The 19,468-nt window shown below is 40.5% G+C and overlaps 1 pseudogene; it reads right to left on the reverse strand.

Moving 5' to 3' along the window:
* Positions 1 to 16,243: 16,243 nt before the first annotated feature.
* On the reverse strand, positions 16,244 to 17,940 carry LOC103349916 (myb/SANT-like DNA-binding domain-containing protein 7 pseudogene; annotated as a pseudogene).
* Positions 17,941 to 19,468: the final 1,528 nt, after the last annotated feature.

The raw sequence follows: 19,468 nt of genomic DNA on the forward strand, positions 1-19,468 counted from the left end.
CAAATAAAACCTTTTAAAAAGTAAATAAATAAATAAATAACATTACTTCAAAATCTAAATTCAAAATGACAAGGAGGCAAAGATACATTAAATATTGTAGATTTTTTTCTTGTCATTATTCCCTAAACAACAAAGTATAACAATTTCTTAAGTGACATTTACATTGTATTAGATATTATAAGTAATCCAAAGCCCAGCTCTGTGGCATAGTGGGTGCCACAGTTGCCACCTGCAGTGCCAGCATCCCATATGGGCGCTGGTTCAAATCCCGGCTGCTCCACTTCCAAGCCAGCTCTCTGCTATGGCCTAGGAAAGCAGTAAAAGATGGTCCAAGTTCTTGGGCCCCTGCACCCATGTGGGAGACCTGGAAGAAGCTCCTGACTCCTGGCTTTGGATCGGAGCAGCTCCAGTTGTTGCGGCCAATTGGGGAGTGAACCAGTAGATGAAAGACCTCTCTCTCTCTCTCTCTCTCTCTCTCTAACTCTGACTTTCAAATAATTAAGTAAATCTTTAAAAAATAAGTAATCCTGGGGCGGAGCCAAGATGGCGGAATAGTGAGGGTGCGCACCGATAGTCCGGGAAAATTTAGTTTAATAAAAGGGGAGTTACGGTAGCCTCAGAAAAAAAGAACCAGGAAAATATTGCAGAGGAAACTCTTCTGGATTGAGTGGCCGCGAATCAGAGGACCTACTGGAAGAACAAGGTCGCCCACCGCGCGGAAGCCGAGCCGTGGGACCGAGCCGCGGAAGCCGAGCCGCGGGACCAAGCTGCGCAAGCCACAGACTCTGCGCGCCAGTGCTCGAAGGGGAGTGCGTGCCACACAGACAACAGCAGGGAGATTTGGGACGTCCAGGGCTCCGAGTCCACACATCGGCGCTGGAAGGGAAGCAGACCTGCGTGGAGAGCGTGGGAGCCCACAGTTTGGGACACCAGCAGCAGACTCAACACACCAGCGCTGGAACACGAGGTGAGCCGAACCTCAATAGCCTGAGACACTGGCAGGCAAGCGGAGAGAGGAGACTAGAGGGAACGACCCCCGGGGGAGGGGGGGAAACTTCACCAGGCTAACTGGAAGGGAGAGAGAGGAAAAAAAAAAAAAGAAGGTGACTGGTACGGACACGGGTTTCTCTCTCTCCGCTCACCTCTCAAGGGCGAGCAAGACAAAGAGCAGGTGCCATCTTGGACATACGTCATAAGCAGAGCGACCTCAGGTCTGCACCAGCCCTGAGCCTAGCAGAAAAACCTGACTCTGGGCAGGGCAAATTAACAGGAGATTAGGACCTAGTAAATCTGTGGTGCTACTGAACTGAGACTGTGAAAAAAGAGACGGTGGGGGAGAGAACTCACAGAATTCACATGAGCACTCTCCAGAGACACTACAATTCTGTAACTTTGACAACCCAGTGGGAGACTGAAGGAGAATTTGAGCCCACTCTGAGGGCAGAACAGATTCCCTGTGTGGTCCTTGGGAAAGAGCTTCAGATCTCTGGCTCCTTCCTGTGGGTATATCATTTGCCTGCTAACTACCTCCAACTTCGTTCAGCAGTGCAGAATAACTTCCCTTTTGAATCAAAAAAAAAAAGAAAGAGAGAGAGAGAGAGAGGTTTACCACGCCTAACCTGGGAGTGTCACCTTTGGCACACCAAACAGAGCTCTCAGGCCACACCCATCTCAAGGCCTAAGGCTCCATCAAAAACAGATAGTCCACTTAATCTAGAGTCATAGTATAACAAGAAAAAGCACCACAGTGAAGAAACCAAATATCTCCAATATGCCAAATAACAAACGCAAAAACCAAGGTAATAAAAACAAGGAAGTCACCATGAAGCCCTCAAATGAAAAAGACACCCCAATTCAAGATTATGAGGATGATGACATAGAAGAAATGCAAGAAGCAGATCTCAAAAAATTGATAAGAACATTAAGAAGTTCTCAAAAACAAATTCTGGAACTACACAAATCCTTAATGGACAAGATAGAAAATCTCTCTCGTGAAAATGAAATATTAAGGAGGAATCAAGGCCGGCGCCGCGGCTCACTAGGCTAATCCTCCGCCTTGCGGCGCCAGCACACCGGGTTCTAGTCCCGGTCGGGGCGCCGGATTCTGTCCCGGTTGCCCCTCTTCCAGGCCAGCTCTCTGCTGTGGCCAGGGAGTGCAGTGGAGGATGGCCCAGGTGCTTGGGCCCTGCACCCAATGGGAGACCAGGAAAAGCACCTGGCTCCTGGCTCCTGCCATCGGATCAGCGCGGTGCGCTGGCCGCATCGCGCTGGCCACGGCAGCCATTGGAGGGTGAACCAACAGCAAAGGAAGACCTTTCTCTCTGTCTCTCTCTCTCTCACTGTCCACTCTGCCTGTCAAAAAAAAAAAAAAAAAGGAGGAATCAAAATGAAACGAAACAACTAGTACAACAGGAAACTGGGATAGTGACTGAAGTGAAGAATTCAATAGATCAAATGAAAAACACAATAGAGAGCCTTACAAACAGAATGGGTGAAGCAGAAGAGAGAATATCGGACTTAGAAGACAGAGAACAGGAAAGGATACAGTCAGACCAAAGAAAAGAAGAGGAAATTAGAAATCTAAAACGTATTGTCGGGAATCTTCAGAATACTATTAAAAAACCCAACATTCGGGTTCTAGGAGTTCCTGAAGGCATGGAGAGGGAGAAAGGATTAGAAGGCCTTTTTAGTGAGATAGTAGCAGAAAATTTCCCAGGTTTGAAGAAGGACAGAGAAATCCTAGTACAGGAAGCCCACAGAACCCCTAATAAACACGACCAAAAGAGATCCTCACCACGACACGTTGTAATTAAACTCTCCACAGTGAAACATAAAGAAAAGATCCTAAAATGTGCAAGAGAGAAACGTCAGATTACTCTCAGAGGATCTCCAATCAGACTCACAGCTGACTTCTCATCAGAAACTCTAAAAGCTAGGAGGGAATGGCGAGATATAGCCCAGGTACTAAGAGAGAACAACTGCCAGCCCAGAATATTATATCCTGCAAAGCTATCATTTGTGAATGAAGGAGAAATAAAGACTTTTCATAGCAAACAGAAATTGAAAGAATTTGTTGCCACTCGTCCAGCCCTGCAAAAGATGCTTAAAGATGTGTTACACACAGAAACAAAGAAACACGGTCATCAATATGAAAGAAGATAAAGGAAGGAAACCAAGGAAGGAAAGCTCACAGCAAAAGATCACAGGGAATTCAAAGCATATATTAGAACTTATCTTTGGCAAATGGCAGGGCAAAGTTACCACTTATCATTAGTCACATTGAACGTTAATGGCCTGAACTGTCCAGTTAAAAGACACCGACTGGCTGATTGGGTTAAGGAACAAAGCCCATCTATTTGCTGCTTACAAGAAACACATCTTTCCAACAAAGATCCATACAGACTGAAAGTGAAAGGCTGGAAAAAGATATACCATGCCAACAGAAATGAAAAAAGAGCGGGCGTAGCCATCTTAATTTCAGACACCATAAACTTTACCACAAAAACCCTTAAGAGAGACAAAGAGGGGCACTATATAATGATTAAGGGATCAATTCAACAGGAAGATATAACAATTATCAATGTATATGCACCTAACTACAGGGCACCGGTTTATCTAAAAGATTTGTTAATGGACTTAAAGGGAGACTTAGACCCCAATACAATAGTACTGGGGGACTTCAATACTCCACTCTCAGAAATAGACAGATCATCCGGTCAGAAGATCAACAAGGATACAGTAGATTTAAACGACACTATAGCCCAAATGGATCTAACAGATATATACAGAACTTTCAATCCTACAGCTAAAGGTTTTACATTCTTCTCAGCAGTACATGGAACCTTCTCTAGGATTGACCACATACTAGGCCATAAAGCAAGTCTCAGCAAATTCAAAAGAATTAGAATCATACCATGCAGCTTCTCAGACCATAAAGGAATGAAGTTGGAAATTAGCAACTCAGGAATCCCTAGAGCATACGCAAACACATGGAGATTGAACAACATGATCCTGAATGAACAATGGGTCATAGAAGAAATCAAAAGAGAAATCAAAAACTTTCTGGAAGTAAATGAGGATAACAGCACAACATACCAAAACTTATGGGACGCAGAAAAAGCAGTGTTAAGAGGAAAGTTTATATCAATAGGTGCCTACATCAAGAAATTGGAAAGGCACCAAATAGATGAGCTTTCAATTCACCTCAAGGATCTAGAAAACCTACAGCAAACCAGACCCAAATCTAGTAGGAGAAGAGAAATAATTAAAATCAGAGAAGAAATCAACAGGATTGAATCAAGAAAAACATTACAAAAAATCAGCCAAACGAGGAGCTGGTTTTTTGAAAAAATAAACAAAATTGACACCCCATTGGCCCAACTAACTAAAAAAAGAAGAGAAAAGACCCAAATCAATAAAATCAGAGATGAAAAAGGAAACGTAACAACAGACACCACAGAAATAAAAAGAATCATCAGAAATTACTACAAGGACTTGTATGCCAGCAAACAGGGAAACCTATCAGAAATGGATAGATTCCTGGACACATGCAACCTACCTAAATTGAACCAGGAAGACATCGAAAACCTAAACAGACCCATAACTGAGACAGAAATTGAAACAGTAATAAAGGCCCTCCCAACAAAGAAAAGCCCAGGACCAGATGGATTCACTGCTGAATTCAACCAGACATTTAAAGAAGAACTAACTCCAATTCTTCTCAAACTATTCAGAACAATCGAAGAAGAGGGAATCCTCCCAAATTCTTTCTATGAAGCCAGCATCACCTTAATTCCTAAGCCAGAAAAAGATGCAGCACTGAAAGAGAATTACAGACCAATATCCCTGATGAACATAGATGCAAAAATCCTCAATAAAATTCTCGCCAATAGAATGCAACAACACATCAGAAAGATCATCCACCCAGACCAAGTGGGATTTATCCCTGGTATGCAGGGATGGTTTAATGTGCGCAAGACAATCAATGTGATACACCACATTAACAGACTGCAGAAGAAAAACCATATGATTATCTCAATAGATGCCGAGAAAGCATTTGATAAAATACAACACCCATTCATGATGAAAGCTCTAAGCAAACTGGGTTTGGAAGGAACATTCCTCAATACAATCAAAGCAATCTATGAAAAACCCACAGCCAACATCCTATTGAATGGGGAAAAGTTGGAAGCATTTCCAAAGATCTGGTACCAGACAGGGATGCCCACTCTCACCACTGCTATTCAATATAGTTCTGGAGGTTCTAGCCAGAGCTATTAGGCAAGAACAAGAAATTAAAGGGATACAAATTGGGAAGGAAGAACTCAAACTATCCCTCTTTGCAGATGACATGATTCTTTATTTAGGGGACCCAAAGAACTCTACTAAGAGACTATTGGAACTCATAGAAGATTTTGGCAAAGTAGCAGGGTATAAAATCAATGCACAAAAATCAACAGCCTTTGTATACACAGACAATGCCATGGCTGAGGAAGAACTTCTAAGATCAATCCCATTCACAATAGCTACAAAAACAATCAAATACCTTGGAATAAACTTAACCAAGGACGTTAAAGATCTCTACGATGAAAATTACAAAACCTTAAAGAAGGAAATAGAAGAGGATACCAAGAAATGCAAAAATCTTCCATGCTCATGGATTGGAAGAATCAATATCATCAAAATGTCCATTCTCCCAAAAGCAATTTACAGATTCAATGCAATACCAATCAAGATACCGAAGACCTTCTTCTCAGATCTGGAAAAATTGGTGCTGAAATTTATATGGAGGCACAAGAGACCTCGAATAGCTAAAGCAATCTTGTACAACAAAAACAAAGCGGGAGGCATCACAATACCAGATTTCAGGACATACTACAGGGCAGTTGTAATCAAAACAGCATGGTACTGGTACAGAAACAGATGGATAGACCAATGGAACAGAATTGAAACACCAGAAATCAACCCAAACATCTACAGCCAACATATTTGATCAAGGATCTAAAACCAATTCCTGGAGCAAGGACAGTCTATTCAATAAATGGTGCTGGGAAAACTGGATTTCCACGTGCAGAAGCATGAAGCAAGACCCCTACCTTTCACCTTACACAAAAATCCACTCAACATGGATTAAAGACCTAAATCTACCACCTGACACCATCAAGTTACTAGAGAACATTGGAGAAACCCTTCAAGATATTGGCACAGGCAAAGAATTTCTGGAAAAGACCCGGGAGGCACAGGCAGTCAAAGCCAAAATCAACTATTGGGGTTGCATCAGATTGAGAAGTTTCTGTACTGCAAAAGAAACAGTCAGGAGAGTGAAGAGACAACCGACAGAATGGGAAAAAATATTTGCAAACTATGCAACCGATAAAGGGTTAATAACCAGAATCTACAAAGAGATCAAGAAACTCCACAAAAACAAAACAAACAACCCAATTAAGAGATGGGCCAATGACCTCAATAGACATTTTTCAAAAGAGGAAATCCAAATGACCAACAGGCACATGAAAAAATGTTCAAGGTCATTAGCAATCAGGGAAATGCAAATCAAAACCACAATGAGGTTTCACCTCACCCCGGTTAGAATGGCTCACATTCAGAAATCTACCAACAACAGATGCTGGCGAGGATGTGGGGAAAAAGGGACACTAACCCACTGTTGGTGGGAATGCAAACTGGTCAAGCCACTATGGAAGTCAGTCTGGAGATTCCTCAGAAACCTGAAGATAACCCTACCATTCGACACAGCCATCCCACTCCTTGGAATTTACCCAAAGGAATTTAAATTGGCAAACAAAAAAGCGGTCTGCAGCCTAATGTTTATTGCAGCTCAATTCACAATAGCTAAGACCTGGAACCGACCTAAATGCCCATCAACGGTAGACTGGATAAAGGAATTATGGGATATGTACTCTTTAGAATACTATACTGCAGTAAGAAACAACGAAATCCAGTCATTTGCAACAAAATGGAGGAATCTGGAACACATCATGCTGAGTGAAATAAGCCAGTCCCAAAGGGACAAATACCATATGTTCTCCCTGATCGGTGACAACTGACTGAACACCAAAAAGGAAACCTGTTGAAGTGAAATGGACACTATGGGAAACGGTGGCTTGATCAGCATAGCCCTGACTGTTAGTGAACAACTTAATACATTATCCCTCTTAGTAGTTTTTTTTTTGTCTGTTCTACTTAATATGACTGGTTTAATTCTGTAATTAATACACAGTTATTCTTAAGTGTTGAAAATTAACTGAAATGTGATCCCTGTTAAACATAAGAGTGGGAATAAGAGAGGGAAGAGATGTATAATTTGGGACATGCTCAAGCTGACTTTCCCCAAATGGTAGAGTTAAAAACATACCAGGGGATTCCAATTCAATCCCATCAAGGTGGCATGTACCAATGCCATCTCACTAGTCCAAGTGATCAATTTCAGTTCACAATTGATCATAATGAAAGGACTAAGAGTCAAAGGGAGCACATAAACAAGTCTAGTACCTGCTAACACTAACCGATAGAATAAATAAAGGGGAGAGTGATCCAACATGGGAAGTGAGATACTCAGCAGACTCATAGAATGGCAGATGTCCTAAATAGCACTCTGGCCTCAGAATCAGCCCTAAAGGCATTCGGATCTGGCTGAAAAGCCCATGAGAGTATTTCAGGCATGGAAAGCCAAGACACTCTGGCAAAAGATCTCTGCGAGTGAGATCCCAGTGGAAAGAACAGGTCTTCAAAGAAGGAGGTACCTTTCTCTGAAGGGAGGAGAGAACCTCCACTTTGACTATGACCTTGTCTAAACAAGATAAGAATCGGAGAACTCAGAGGGCTTCCATAGCCTTGGAAACTCATGACTGGAGCATAGGGAGACTACTGATGCCATAGACAGGAGTGTCAATTGGTAAAGTCAACAACAGGAGTCACTGTGCACTTACTCCACATGTAGGATCTCTGTCCTTAATGTGCTGTGTATTGCGATTTAATGCTATAACGAGTACTCAAACAATATATTTCACTTTGTGTTTCTATGGGGGTGCAAACTGTTGAAATCTTTACTTAATGTATACTAAACTGATCTTCAGTAAAAAAAAAAAAATTTATCAACTCCCAACTTGACTCTCACTGGGATTAAACATGACAATAGGTCTGATCTGATTTCATCATCATTTTAAAAAAATCATCTATTATTTTTCACTTTATGTTTCTGTGTGAGAGCAAACTGTTGAAATCCTTACTTAATGTATACTAAGCTGATCTTCTGTATATTAAGATAATCGAAAATGAATCTTGATGTGAATGGAAGGGGAGAGGGAGTGGGAAAGGGGAGGGTAGTGGGTGGGAGGGACGGTATGTGGGGGAAGCCATTGTAATGCATAAATCGTACTTTGGAAATTTATATTCATTAAATAAAAGTTAAAAAAAATAAGTAATCCATAGATTATTTAAAGTATAGCAGGACAATATGTGTAGGTTAGTGCTACTACTGCTACACCATTTTATATAAGGGACTTTATCATTTGATAATTGTGATATCTGTGGAAGGAAGAGGCCCTGAAATCAACCCCCCATGGACACCAAGGACAACTGTAGTTCCAACTTCATCAGCATTTATATTTGAATATGTTTCCTATTCCCTTTGCACTGTGATTACACTGACCTCCATGAGCATAGTCTTAGGGGAGGAATTTGGTACAGCTGTTAAAGCTGCTTGGAACACTCACATTCCCCCATCAGGATCCCTGGATTCCAATCCCAGATCTGCTCTTGACACTGGCTTTCTATTTATGCACATCCTGAGAGGTAGCAGGTGACAGCTCAAGTACTTTAGTCTCTACCAACTATGCTGGAGACCTGGAATCAGTTTTCAGCTCTTACCTTTGGTCTAGCTCAGTCCTGGTGTTGTATTTGGGGAGTAAATCAATGGCTAGCAGACTCATCTCTCTCTGTCTCTCTCTGTCTCTCTCTCTTTCTCTCTCTCTCTCTTTCTCTCTTTCTTCTTCCCTCTCTACATTTGTCTATCTCTGCCTCTCAAATAAAATAATAAATAATTTTTTAAAAATCATAATCCTTCTTGAAAGAGAGCCCCTTCTGAAACTTGTTGAAGTAAAATGGACACTATGAGAAACAGTGACTTGATCAGCTCTTGTCCTGACTGTTGATGTACAATGTAATACTTTATCCATTTTAGTATCTTTTTTTTGTTCTAGTACTATTGGTTGAACTCTGTAATTAATGCACAATTATGCTTAGGTGTTTAAATTTTAACTGAAAAGTGAACCCTGTTAGGAATCTGGAAATCATTATGCTGAGTGAAATAAGCCAGTCCCAAAGGGACAAATATCATATGTTCTCCCTGATTGGTGACAACTAACTGAGCACCAAAAAGGAAACCTGTTAAAGTGAAATGAACACTATGAGAAATGGTGACTTGATCAGCCCTTGCCCTGACTGTTGATGAGCAACTTAATATGTTATCCCTCTTAGTATTTTTTTTGTTTGATCTACTTAATACTTTTGGTTGAATACTGTAATCAATACACAGCTATTCTTAAGTGTAGAAACTTAACTGAAAAGTGATCACTGTTAAATATAAGAGTTGGAATAAGAGAGGGAAGAGATGTGCAATTTGGGACATGCTCAAGCTGACTTACCCCAAACGGTAGAGTTAGAAACATACCAGGGGACTCCAATTCAATCCCATCAAGGTGGCATGTACCAATGCCATCTCACTAGTCCCAGTGATCAATTTCTATTCACAATTGATCATAATGATATGACTAAGAGCCAAAGGGAGCACATAGACAAGACTAGTGTCTGAAAATACTAACTGATAGAATAAAAAAGGGAGAGAACGATCCAACATGGGAAGTGGGATACACAGCAGACCCATAGAATGGCAGATGTCCTAAACAGCACTCTGGCCTCAGAATCAGCCTTTAAGGCACGCAGATCTGGCTGAAAAGCCCATGAGAGTATTTCAGGCATGGAAAGCCAAGACACTCTGGGGAAAAAAAAAAAAACTAAATGAAAGATCTCTGCGAGTGAGATCCCAGTGGAAAGAACGGGTCATCAAAGAAGGAGGTACCTTTCTCTGAAGGGAGGAGAGAACTTCCACTTTGACGATGACCTTGTCTAAATATGATCAGAGTTCGTGAACTCAGGGGGCTTTCATAGCCTTGGCGACTCATGACAAGAGCCTAGGGTGATTACTGATGCCATAAACAGGAGTGTCAATTTGTTAAGTCAACAACAGGAGTCACTGTGCACTTACTCCTCATGTAGGATCTCTGTCCTTAATGTGCTGTACATTGAGATTTAATGCTATAACTAGTACTCAAACAGTATTTTTCACTTTGTGTTTCTATGTGGGTGCAAACTGATGAAATCTTTACTTAATATATGCTAAACTGATCTTCTGTATATAAAGAGAATTGAAAATGAATCTTGCTGTGAATGGAAGGGGAGAGGGAGTGGGAAAGGGGAGGGTTGCAGGTGGGAGGGAAGTTATGGAGGGGGGGGAGCCATTGTAATCCATAAGCTGTACTTTGGAAATTTATATTCATTAAATAAAAGTTAGAAAAAAAGAAAAAAGAAAGAAAGCCCCTTCTTCCGAATTATTTGCAATGTACTTTTTTTCTGCCACCTTCCAATCTTCTTTGATGCCACACCTAAAGTAGGTTCTTTATGAATGTATTATTGTCCCCACTGCCTCTGAATAAGCCTAACTCCTGTACACAATGTTTCTAGTCCAGGTCTTTCAAAAGTTACTACTTAACCCCTTGGTTTCTAAAATTCTTTGAAACAAAACAGGAATATGACATCTTTGCTGTACAATAAGGCCCTCATTTCTCAATCTTTTCATTTAAAAAACTCTACCAACTCTCAATGATTAAATCCATAGCCAGAGTTCCTAAAATCCTCAGGTCAGATAATGTTCTAGTTCAGAGCCAGTATGAGAACATGCTGTGTTGGGGGTAAAGTGACTCCAGAAGCCTTGGACAGACCACAGTTAAAGTCCCTTTTGGAATCAGAATTTGCTTAAACTAAAATAAGAGGAGTAATTTGGAAAGCAATCCGCTGTACCACACCATGCCTCTCTATGCCTACCTAAATCTGAACTGATTTATATAATCCTATTAACTCATGCATGAGGGATCAAGATATTTTGCAATTTAAATACCTAATTTTGCAGTTCCAAGAAAGAGAGGGAAATAAACCTTAGAATCAAATTTTGTTCTATTCCCAAATGCATTTAAATGAGAAATAAAAGAAATGGACAGACTTGTACACTGCTTGTGCAACCCTTCTCCCTAGTAATTTGTACATTAGCAGTATCCACAATACTGGGACCTCAACTGTGCCAAAAGCCCTGATCTCTTCAACTCCTTGATCCCAAGGTCTCCTTCTCATACATATGCCTATTTGACCTCATCCATATTGGGCACCAGTTAATTGGATTAATTGGCAAACCTTGCTTTTTTCACCTCCAAAACCCAAAGGTAGAATTTTATCTAACAAAGAACAAATTAATAAACATATCACTGTAATTTGAAAAGTATGCTATAATAGTTCACTAATGAGTAGAAAGTTAGGTGCAGAATAAAGGAAGAGATCTACTTCAGAGCCCAAGCAAATCTCAAAAGGAAATCTGTAAGGTGAGGATTGAAGGACAGAATGACTCTGTAGAATGTTTATCTCCTTATCTCCTTTCTGTTTTCATTTATATTTATACAATATTTAAAATATTGCATTTTAACTATATGTAGAAATAGAATACTTAAGCAATTCTCTTGACATCTTCTTCTAAGCAATCCAAATTTTGCAGAATCACAAATGAAATTTAGAATAAAATTCATTTTACACATAAATTTTGTGGTTTTTAATTATTAATTTAGTTATACGGCACTTGAATTGAAAAGCTATCTTAAAATCCCTAAATATAATTCCTTTTAGTTAAAAGGTGTGTGCTCATGTACATTGAGATTTAATGCTGTAACTAGTACTCAAACAGTATTGTTCACTTTGTGTTTCTATGTGGGAGCAAACTGTTGAAACCTTTACTTAATATATGCTAAACTGATCTTCTGTATATAAAGAGAATTGAAAATGAATCTTGATGTGAAGGGAAGGGGAGAGGGAGCGGGAAAGGGGAGGGTTGCGGGTGGGAGGGACGTTATGGGGGGGAAGCCATTGTAATCCATAAGCTGTACTTTGGGAATTTATATTCATTAAATAAAAGTTAAAAAAAAGGTATGTGCTCAAAAATAAAAAAAAATTAAAAAATAAAAGGTATGTGCTCAACAATCATGGCAGACATTTGTAAAGTAGGTATAATACATCAAAATGTAACTCCCTTTGAAACATAAGCAGAGAATGAGACTTAACACTGCTTAAGAGATTAAAGATATTTATTAAATATGTATTAACAAAAACGATGTTAGAAATTTTGTGCCTTTGTTCTTTAAAAAAGAGAGATTCACAAATATGTAAAAAATTATGTCCAGTAATTGGCTAGAAGGATTATGGTACCAAAAAAACCAGACAGCGTGTTTTTTTTAAGTTACAAAAACAATTTTTCATTTAAAAGTTTTTCTGGTGAGAGCTTGTATTAGGCAGGGTTCTCCAGAGAAACAGAATGAATAATATATATATGGATAAATAGAAAAAGACTTACTATGAAGGATTGTTTCAGATGATTAGAGGCAGGGAGTGGTATAGTTTCAGTCCAAGCTTACAGGCCTGATAATCCAGGAGCCAGGGGTTTAAGACCAAGTCCAATCCCAAATCCAAAGACTCAAGAATCAGGAGCCTCAATGTCCTGGAGCTTGAAAATATGAAGGTCCCAGCTAAGGCAGAGCACAGATTCACCCTTTGTCTACCTTTTGTTGTATTCCTACCCTGAAGGGACTGAATGATGCCCAACTGCATTAATACAAGTGATCTTCTTTACTCAGTCTACCAACTCAAATGCTAACCTCATCTGGAAATATCCTCACAGTTACACCCAAGAATAATGCTTTACCAGCCATCCTTATCACGGTCAAGTTAACCCACACAATTAACCTTTGCATAAAGAATTTGACTTAATTAATTAGGTAAAGATTTATGAAGACAGATATAAAAAATTTTGTGCACAAGAAAGCAGAATAATTATTCTCTTTAAGAAACTATGTTTGTTAATAAGGACATTGTTCTCAGTTTCACAGGGTTGGTAGCTGGAGCTTGGCAGCACCATCTTTTTTTATATATGCAAGTAAGACTTTATTTGTTCATACTGGAATTACTTAACAGAAAAATAAAGGTGGAAGGAGGTTGGTATCCACAGCACCTTATTCACATTGTGGTTTCAGGCAGAGTTAATCCTATCATGGTTTTCAACACTGTCTCCTCCTTCTCCTAAGTGATTTCTCTGCCAGCAGGCCCATGAACTTGGAATGTACCAGCACTCACTGCTATAGCACATTCCTCCCCAAGCCTGTTTCCCTGTATTGCTTTACACATTTATAAGTATTTACATCCATCTGTTCATTAATCCTCACAACACCCCTGTGAGGTAGGTGGGACAATTGTTAGTAGTTTCCCACCTGAGTCAAAGAATGGTAAACAGATTTGTTTGCATAAGGATGTGCAGGTAGAAAGGGCAGGGCCTATAGTGTAGGCAGGATTCCCCTAGGGCTTGCTTTCTTGAATTTCCGCTTATGACAACTACACTCTACTTGACAATGTTTTTCTGTTTACTTCTTCAGGGCCTTTCCCTCACTTTTTTTTTCTCACATTAAAGTTACTTCATTCATTAGAATTTAACAATCTTGGATGTGAGGGTGATCTGGCTGCGACATCTGTCACCCCATGGATCGCCAGGGTTGATTCGGCTGATCTGCCTGGCTAGGCGGGTGTCCCCTTCCTCCCTCACCGCTCCATGTGCATCCCTCCCGAAGCTGCGCGCTTGGTCGAAAAGGACGACCTTCCCTGCTAGAGGAGGACCGGTCTTCGGTCAAGGGTATACGAGTAGCTGCGCTCCCCTGCTAGAGCCTCCAAACAAGCTCTCAGGAATTTAACAACCTTACCTTTGAACATTAATTCCACTTGTATTCTTCAGCATTTCTTTTATCTCAAATAAATCCTTATGTACTTTGTTATCATTAATAGATTTATATAGTATAGGTCTAAGATTTCAAGTAACTTCCCTGCTTTTCCAGAAAAATCTACTTATGTGCGTTAGTGTTATCTAATTAACAACTGATACCCATGCTTTCACAAAATGGCCACAAACAATGGAGACAATGTATACAATTTATATCAATTTCAATACTTAATATATATTCCTTTAAAGCAAGAGTTATGTGTGTTTACTGTGGTTCCCAAGATAATAAGAATATTAATAAACATTAATACTATAGAATACTTCCTCAAAATATAATTGTTACCAGTTACGTATATTAATACGCTGCTGTGACAAATATTGCACTCATTTTTTAGGATACTATTTAAAACTTTTTAGAACTGGAAGTCACCTGGAAAAAAACCATCTAGTACAATCCTTCAATTAAGAGATAAATTCAGGCAGAAAAGGGGCAAATGGTTTGCCTAAAGAAACAAATTGAAAATTAGAATCCAGGAGTTCTAACAAGATTCCACTGTATTCTACCACGCCAGCTGCTTCATATGCCCATCATGTATTCATCAGGGCAGCTTGCTTGTTTGCCACCTATTCGTGGTTCCAGGCATTGTCCCACTGCTCATTTGACCATTTCTCCACCTATCTGTATGTCCAACATTTAGGTAAGAACCCAAGCCTGCAAAATCCTTTCCCAACACACCCCACTCTTTTTTCCCTCAGCTTCTAAATCACAGGAAAGCTTTTCAAATAGTAAGAACTCCTATTTGTATCTCCTAGAAGTACTGAGCAACCCCGCAAAAAGCCTGAAGTTAGTTCAATGATGGCCAGTAATGACTTTCTTTCTAAAGCAAATTGAAAGTACAGTTTATCACCTTCATCTCTGCCAAAAACAGTCACTGTGTATGGATGGGTGAGTGGGGCAGGGAGAAAAGAAAGTGGATATTCGTTGAGGGCTTGCACTTAAAAGTGTCTGTGCACACCACCCTCTAGTGTTCCCAAAGCCAAAGGGGAAACGAAAGCTATTCTCTTTCATTGTATGCCGTTGACTAGATGAACTTGTATCTATGCCTTGTGAGAAAAAGTGACCTTAGAAAGTTTTATACAGACTTCCTCTGTATAACATACTAGACAAAAAAAAAAAAAAGCAGCTAACAGAAAAAAATAAAATTTGCTGAAAGCAGATTGCAAATTGATATAATGTACATTGTTTCCAGTGTTCAAATAGCAACCAATGTTTAAAAACATAAATTATGAATATGAAGGGACTTAAATAATATGAAATAAGAACAATTTACTCACACTTCTACCTTATAAACAGCCAATATGAACCATAACAAACTGTTGTGGCTTCCTGTTAGTCCTTAATCATGTCTTTATATTGACAGGAGACTACGAACTAGTAACATGAAGGAGATGGAGATGGTTTGACTACTCAGAGTGCTTACCCAGTGCAATTCAGAGACATAGCAGTGAAAATGGAATTGATAAAGGTATGAATACTTGTTGTGCTTATACTGTCTAAAGAGCCACAGAGGGATTTAAAAAATGAAGCTCTCAAACTCTATGAAAGAGTCACGATAAACTAGTAAAGATTGGAACAATGATTCATAGTACACAACCATGCTTCTCTATCTTGTAAACTAATGTGCTTGCCCTGGCCTTCCCTCAGCCAAGGTCAGATGCATTAATAACTTACACGTATATAGTGCTTCTAAACTTTTAAACCCTTTCCCATCTATTAGCCATGTGAGCCTCACAACAACCCGGTGAGGTAGGCAGGCCAAGAGTTATTACCTATGCTCGCTTTTACAGAGGACAAAACTGTTGTAGACAGGGTAAACAAAATGGTCTCACATCAGTGACAAAGCCATAACAAACTAGCTCTTGGACGTGTTCCATGGTTTTCTAGTAGGCCACCGCTCTCGTTTCTGACAGATCTTTCACTTTGTGAAGATTTCTGGGAAAAGGAACTAACAGGTATATTCCTATTATTCTGCACATTCACAGTTCATCTATTCTTTTTTTCTGAGGAGACAGAAAAGGAGCCAGACATGGCAAGTATTGAACTGGGCTGCTCTCAGCTTAGCAAAGGCACCCTTCTGTCATCAGTTCCTAGCTGTTGGTATTTGAAATCAACCTCTTTTTTGAGCCCTAGCTGAAAAGCACCAGTTGCCTCCTCCACTGCTGTCACCAAACGTCGGGCTGTGATGACAGCATCTCTGCAAGGCTCATTGGCAGTGTCTTGCTGAGCACTGGCTTCCTCATCAATAGCAATCAGCCAGTCCAGCTCTTCTCCATCACACTTTGAAAGTTCTCATGCCGATCTCCCGTTTTCTGTCAACTCACCTAACAATAGTCCTGGCCAGTGACCACCTTTTTCGCCTTGCTCACCTTGGAAAGGGCTCACTGGTCAAAGGCCTATCCCCTCCAGGAGCAAAATCAACTCCAGAAGAGCAGACTGGAGGCTGTGGTGTGGAGGCTACACCGGGAGGGTTTCAGCTGGTGCTGGTGCAGGGACTGGGCTCACTGGACACACCCATTCTGGTAATGAGGCTGCTCTGACGGGGAGCAACTGCACCTCTGAAAAGGTTGTGGGGACTGCTGCAACTGGGGATCCCTTGAGAGCACCCTGCACCTGAGGATGCATCCCAGGAGTCCTCAAGGTTTCTTGCATCCGGTCGCTCATTCTCAGCTGACGATCCTCATCTGCTCCCTGAACTATTTTCAAGGTAGGCTGATAATTGACTGCCTGAGTTCTTTTTGCTTTCAGAAAGGTGGTTTCCCTCCTTCTCTGTGTTGTCAGAGGCCACTAAGTTCTGATCACATTGCTTGGCCTGAGCAGCAGCTTCTATTACGTTGCCTGGGTCAATCATTACCTGATTTCAGAGAAGCTGATCCAATGGACAGTGGGGTGGATCACCCAAACTTGTGGCATGGACAACATAGGCCTTTAAATATATTTCCTTCAGAACTTTAAACTTGGAGTGGCACTGACATTCTGTACGGAGGAAGCCTTTCTGTTGCATTTGCTTAGGCACAGACTGGTAGACCTTTGCATTATGATGCAGTTTGGAAGTGTTGAATGTACCCTCACTCCCCTAGCATGGATAGAAGAGTTCATGTCCCCTATCTGGACCACTGGACCCTGCACTGCTATTGGCACTGGCCACAGTGAGTTGGAAAGGAAGGCTACTGAAGCAGGCTCCCAGGCAGCAAGGTGCAAATTTGAAGGTGCGGGTAAACTTGGTGTGCTCTCCATGTATTTCCAGGAGCCTGCCAATTCTTCCCTCTGAGTGCTAATTGCTGAGAAGCCCAGTCCAAGGACCATATGTCTGGCTGGAAGGCTACAGGGGAATGAGAGTTACAGGGAGGGTTTGTAAGGACAATTTTGGCAGCAAGTTAAGTAGGGTTACCTGTGAGTAGATAGATCATAAACAGGCATGAGGCCAAGACAGAGAAAACCCTACTTGAGTTTGCCCAGAGTAGGTTCTGAACCAAAAATTTAACGGCTGGGTCACAAAGGGACTGGTTCTTTCACAAATGGCCAAATGCTTCAAAGCAAGGCTTTGACCTGGTATAACCATATATCTTCTGCCAAGGATCTGCTTTACTTTTATCACTGTATTTGAAATATTTCTTATTCTACTTTGTTTTGCTGCCAGTCCAACAACCTCTTCATTGTCAGAATAAGCAACAACAGCTGGAGTAACTCTGTCACATGCATCATTTGCAACCATGTTAGCCCAGTCATCCTTATAGACAGAAACACAGGCTGAAGTATAGCCCAGGTGAGCTCTGACAGCCGCCATGAGGCATCAGGGTGAGCAAGAGCAGAAACGAGGGGTCCTTCAGTTGCACGGCTACTGACTGCCGAAGGGCCCTATCAGGTACCATGGAGACTCCATGTTCCCCAGCAGCACCATCTTCTTATTGTCCTCACCTTAATGCATGCCAATCAAGTAGTCCACTTCCAGCAATTAGCTAATTCCAACACAGGATCAATAACATCTAAAGTGATCCTTTTAATGTATCTTTCTTGGTTTTAAGGTAGAGTGGGAACAAAATGAAACAGAGGAAAGAAAGGGAGTATACATATCCATTAAAGAGTTGTATATGAAATGCTGATAGCATTTTTATAATATCTGAAAATTGGAAACAACTCAAATGTGCATCAACAAATGATTGGACAAACAAATGGTAGTATATCCAAACAATGGAATACTATTCAACCATAAAGAGAAATGTCCTACTGATATAGTCAATGCTATGAATCCATCTAAAAATAATTATGTTGAGTAGGAGTATAGACCAAAACAAATACATACTATGTAATTCCATTTTTACAAAATCTGGAAAATGAGGGTAGGTGTTATGCCACAGCAATTAAGCCACTCCTTGGGGTGCTTGCATGCTATATTGCAGTGCTGGTTTCAAGTCCTACCTCTAATCCAGCTTCCTGATACTGAAAACCTTGGCAGGCAGCAGGTGATGGTCCCAGCTGCCTACCTGGGAGATCCAGATGGAGTCCCCACCTTCTGACTTCAGCATGGCCCAATGCTGACTGTACCAAGTATTTGGGAAGTGAACAGCAGATAGAAGGTATCTCTCTCTTCTTTCTGCTCTCTCTCTCCTCTCTCTTCTCTCTCTCTCTCTGAATGTGTGTGTATGTGTGTATGTGTGCGTGTGTGTGTGTCTCATCTTATCTCGGTGATTCTACTTTTCAAATAAATAGAAAATAATCTTTAAAAAAGAAAAATGGATTGACTTCTAAATAGATAAGAATCTCTGTATCCATGACTAGAGCCTAGGGAGATTACTGACACCATAAACAAGAGTGTCAAATTGTGAAGTCAACAACAGGAGTCACTGTGTACTTACTTCTCATGTGGGATCTGTCCTTAATGTGTTGTCCAATGTGAAGTAATGCTATAACTAGTACTGAAACAGTATTTTACACTTTGTGTTTCTGTGTGGGTGCAAACTGATGAAATCTTTACTTAATATATACTGAATTGATCTTCTGTATATAAAGATCATTGAAAATGAATCTTGATGTGAATGGAAAGGGAGAGGGAGCAGGAGATGGGAGGGGTATGAGTGGAAGGGAAGTTATGGGGGGGAAGCCATTGTAATCCATAAACTGTACTTTGGAAATTTATATTTACTAAATAATAAAAGAATCTCTGTATCCATATCTTATACAAGTTTTGATGAGGAGGCATGTCCTATACCTATATCAACAAACCATCATTGTAGTTAAAAATAAGATACTACTTCTAAACCACTTTGATTGTCTTCAAAAGATTATATAATGTTGAAATAAACAATACATAAAAA

Source organism: Oryctolagus cuniculus, chromosome 5, assembly GCF_051225735.1.
Source record: "Oryctolagus cuniculus isolate XC-2025 breed Fujian yellow rabbit chromosome 5, ASM5122573v1, whole genome shotgun sequence".
NCBI classification, from domain to species: domain Eukaryota; kingdom Metazoa; phylum Chordata; class Mammalia; order Lagomorpha; family Leporidae; genus Oryctolagus; species Oryctolagus cuniculus.